Raw genomic sequence first — 5,147 nt, 5'->3', positions numbered from 1 at the left:
CCAGGTATACAGCGTCATCTAGCATAAATAATATTATTGAATATAATGATATTTTCCATCCTTATTTCCTGAGCAATTAGATTTTGTTGATATACTGTAAAAATCAAACTCATTTTAAAAATATTTTACTCTGTTTAAGTGCTTTAAATTAATACCAGATTGCTAGAATATGGTATAAGACACGATTCTTATATAATAAAAGTAAACTGTAATAATTAACTAAAAATTATATTTAAAAAAGAGAGAGAGAGAGAGAGAGAGAAAGAATGTTCTATGGTTTAGTGATCAGAATGCAGAACTACAATAGAAAAAAAATCTATTTTTCGAGTTTAGCACACCAAGACCAGAGGCTATGGCTCTAGAATCGTAATATGAAAGTCACGGATTTAAGTCCCCATCATACCAAAGATATTCGTCCTTTCAGCCGTGAGGGCGTTATAATGTTGGGCCAATTCCATTATTAATTGGTAAAAAAAGTAGCTTAAGAGTTAGTGATGAGTGGTGATGACTAGCTTACTTCTCTCTAGTCTTACACTGCTAAATTAGGGAAGGCTAACGTAAATAGACCTCGTGTAGCTTTGACTGAAATTCAAAACAAACAAACAAACATTTTCGAGCTCACAATATTATCGCTGAACTGCTTTACCAACTAACTTGGTCACTTAAAGAATAGTTTGCGGTTGGTGATGATGACTAGCTGCCTTCCCTCTAGTCTTACACTGTTAAATTAGGGACGGCTAGCGCAGATCGTCTTCGTGTAGCTTTGCGCGAAATTGAAAAACAAAGAAACATAAAGAATACCAAGTCACAGAATATGGGGCTTTGTCCCTTTCCGAATTCTAACTAAGTTCGTTGATGAAAAAAAGAAGCAAAACGAGAATCTTTATTAACAAGAACACAAGCACACAAACATCATACATGATCAAAACCAAGAACAAAAGTTTATAACGAGAGTACTGAGCTTGTAAAAGAAGCATGGAAAATCTTTTATGGGTTACTCTTACCAATGCATTACGAGTTCTCCTTTTAAGATAAAAGAAAAAGAAATATAAAATAAAGAATTGTGGTATATGTATGTACATATACCACGTGGTTCTATCTTCTTGCAACGGTAGAGTGTTTATTCTGAATTTTGTATGTTTGTTTTGAATTTAGCGCAAAGCTACAATGGAGCTATATGCACTAGCCATCCCTAATTTAGCAGTGTAAGACTAAAGGAAAGGCAGTTAGTCATCACCACTCACCACCAACTATTGGGCTACTCTTTTACCAACGTATAGTGGGATTGACTATAACATTATAACGCCCTCAAGGCTAAAAGAGTGAGGTTTGGTGTGACGGGAATTCGAATTCGCAACCCTCATATTACTATTAAAGTGCTTTAACCACCAGGCCATACCGGGCCTATTCTGAATTTATTCTTTGTTGTATGTATATGTTAATTTTTATATAACAGTGATACAAAAAGCCATTACATGATATTGTTATGCGATATATTTGGTTGTTTTTATTCACTAGAAAACGTTTGTTTTTTCAACGTGATGGTGAAGTCTAGAAATTTCATGAAACTTAAGCAGTTATGGAATCTCGCAGCTTCCTGTATTATGTAGAAAACTGGCTCAATATAAAAATGTTAGTCTAAATGAGTGAACTAATCAGTTCAGTATCTGTTAGTGAATTAGACAGTAAGAGTTAATATATCTCTCAGTTATATCTCCATGGTCTTTATCAATCAACTAATAAGGAAAATTTTGCAAGTAAGTTGAGCTTATATTAATTTTGGAAATTTTGTTGAAATATTTTTTGTGAAGTTAGGCCCACCATTGTATTTTTTATCGTTATGTGGACTGAACTGCAGGCTATTATTACCGAATAATCCAAAAGAACCAACTTAATGATGGAACATAGTATATCCCTAATGCCAGAAGTGTAATTATCTTGGTGAAAATAAAATAGTACTTTGAATAGATTTCAAGGTAACAACTCAAGCAGAAAACGAGATCGGGAATTTTCTAGAAATGATGAAACTGAGGAAAGTAAAGGAACCAGAAAGAGACAAAGCATAAAAGGAAGATCAAGAGGAAAGTTTACTTTAAGCGCAAAGCTGCTCTGTTTTTAATATTATAATACCCTCAGTGGTACAACATCAAACATTCGGATTTTAACGATAAAAACTGAGTGGCCTGGCATGGTCAGGTGGGTTAAGGCATTGGACTCCTAATCTAAGGGTCGCGGGTTTGAATCCCGGTGGCACACAACATGCTTGTCCTTTCAGCCGTGGGGGCGTTATAATATGACGGTCAATCCCACTATTCGTTGGTAAAAGAGTAGCCCAAGAGTTGGCGGTGGGTGGTGATGACTAGCTGCCTTCCTTGTAGTCTTACACTGTTAAATTAGCGACGGCTAGCGCAGATAGCCCTTGAGTAGCTTTGCGCGAAATTAAAAAACAAACCTAATGGACAATTAATGGATCTGAGTATTGTGTGCGATAGAATAAGGAAATCTTAGTGGTTTATTTGAGTGACTATCCAAATTTAAATTGATCTGGAAGAAACCACAAAAGTTTTGAAAAAAACTACATATTGGTATCACTCTTTACCACGTCTTTTCTCCCCTCTTTACTGGCCCTCCGCTAGTACAGTACTGGGTCTATAGATTTACAACGCTAAAATCAGGGGTTCGATTACCCTCGGTTGACTCAGCAGATAGCCCGATGTGGCTTTGCTATAAGAGTAGCACACACACCTCTTTACTACCAGGCCAATCCAGGCAGCCTTAATTCTAAAATTAAAAACCAAAAAACTTTAATTGATTACCAACAACATCTCGCCTTCCCTAGAATTTTCTTCATCTATACATTGAGCACATAGGACAGTAACTATACCTTACCTTGAAAGTGTTAATTTCCATTTCTAATGTTGCATATACAGTCTGAATACAGTTATAACTGGCTTTGTACTGGAGAATGTTGACAATATTTATTCAGAAAACTGTGTTTTTGAAAGGTTTCGATCTGCATATTTAATATTTTCAAATAAAACATTGGATACATCAAGTTTAAATCTGATATGTTTAACGATACTCTGTGTAAGCCTACTTTCTATAGATAATTCACCTTATTCACTCACAGCACCAAAATTAAACATTCACACACGTGTATTAATTGATAAAAACAACATGCCGTGGCTTCAAATAATGTCTCACAGGCCAATAACTACAGTTAGTTTCGTACTCCAAGATCCTAAAATTCTGATCAAATTATCGCACTCTCATTTGAAGAGTGCCTAGTGTTTGTGTATTTAATAATTGATTAATTTTGTGTTGTATGAGAATCATGAATGATTTTGTGTAAAATTTCATATGTCTACAAAAACTCACAAACGCACGCACACACATAAACATGTAACGTACTACCATACACGTATGTTTTTCATATCCACGAGCATCTTTTAACACACCGTGTCATGAGCATGTAACATTGTCATAGCACATGGACACTTTTATAAATCACCATCATTATTCATAACTGGGCGATAAGCCAGCATCTGAATGGTGAATCAAATAGGATTTTATTTGCATTATGCAATAAATAATTCTTGTTAGAATTTAGCTAAGCTAAAATATTCAGTAAAAACTTCCTTTCACTAGAATTAATATTCGTTCTGTTACTGTTACCTATGTCAACACACCTTCAACTCAACTGCGGATAAACACAATAGCCAAAATTAAATGGACAGAACAGCCGTCAGTTGAGGATAAATGAGAAGTTATTGCTTTAAATCACCATGGTTGAATTGAGATTGTTCGATTTTTGTTGTACAGTGTTGTTTGTTTTTCACAGTCAACTTGAGTCAGTTCAGTCACATACAAAAATCAGCTTACCTGTGCACAGCATTTTCTACCGTTCATTAAGTCGTTACGATTAGTATTCGTACCTGTGAATTAATTAGTGTATCTAAAAATTTCATAGTAAAATTTCTGGTTTTAATAGCTCAGCACATAAATCGTTTACGTGTTATCATTCCAGGATCGTCAAGTAAATTATATGTTGTAAAACATAAAGCTACAAAATGTGATTTTTGTGAACCTCTCACTGCCGGTATTAATATCCAATGTTCAGCATTGTATACCTTCAAATTTACTGCTGGACCACCAGGACAGGAGTCATCTAAAATGAATATGTTTATATTTTTATGTGCCATCGTTATGTTCAATGATGAACATTGTTAAGGGAATGTTCTTAATCTATATGTAGGTTGTTTTCAAATTTCAAAAGTTTTGTTGCAACATATTCTGTTGTTGGATGAGTTGTTCTTTTACTCAATTTAGTAAAAACAGCAACAAGTCTAATCCACGAAACAGAGCAATTTATCTATTTAATAACGTTTGCTGTAGGAGTTGTTTAATTTGACACAAGTTACAGGAATAACGTTGAAAACAAAAACTTGCAAACTTAAGCTCTGAAACTAGTCTATGCCTTATGGTAATACACTAATAACACTATGTAACACGTACCCCGCTAGTACAGCGGTGGGTTTACGGATTTACAACGTTAAAATCAGGGGTTCGATTTCTCTCGGTGGGCTCAGCAGATAGCCCGATGTGGCTTTGCTGTAAGGAAACACACACACACACACACTATGTAACACAAATTTTGTTCCTGGATAATACGTGTTATTTCTTAATTGTTTATATTGTAAAAGTACAAAAAATGGCCATTATTCCCTTCAAACTTCGCTTTTGTGACCTGAATAATGAAATTTAGAAATTAACCTATTTTTTGTGTAAAAACGGGCAAATTTGCACATTTTCATGTACGTAAGATCTGAATAAAACAACATATAGATCAAGATTTACATGTATTTATACTAAAATATTTAGAAGTGAGTAGATTTTCGAGAGTTGGGACTGTAATGTAAATCACTTTCACGCATCAGCCCTCAAATATTGCCTCCCATCATGTTTTCGTTATACGCTCCCAGGTCACTAAAGCAACGTTTGAAGAGCAAAATAGGTCTTTTCCATTCACTTTAGGCATAAGCAATTGGGAAAGAACATTTTATGCCCAGAAACAAGAAAAAGTAAAATTTTTTTATATAGTGTAATGTTTAACAGAACTTTCTTTCGTTGTTAGCTTACAGAAACGT

The sequence above is a fragment of the Tachypleus tridentatus genome, chromosome 3, assembly GCF_004210375.1.
Source record: "Tachypleus tridentatus isolate NWPU-2018 chromosome 3, ASM421037v1, whole genome shotgun sequence".
Taxonomy (NCBI): domain Eukaryota; kingdom Metazoa; phylum Arthropoda; class Merostomata; order Xiphosura; family Limulidae; genus Tachypleus; species Tachypleus tridentatus.
The sequence above is the reverse complement of the archived record's forward strand: the minus strand, read 5'-3'. Positions refer to the sequence as shown.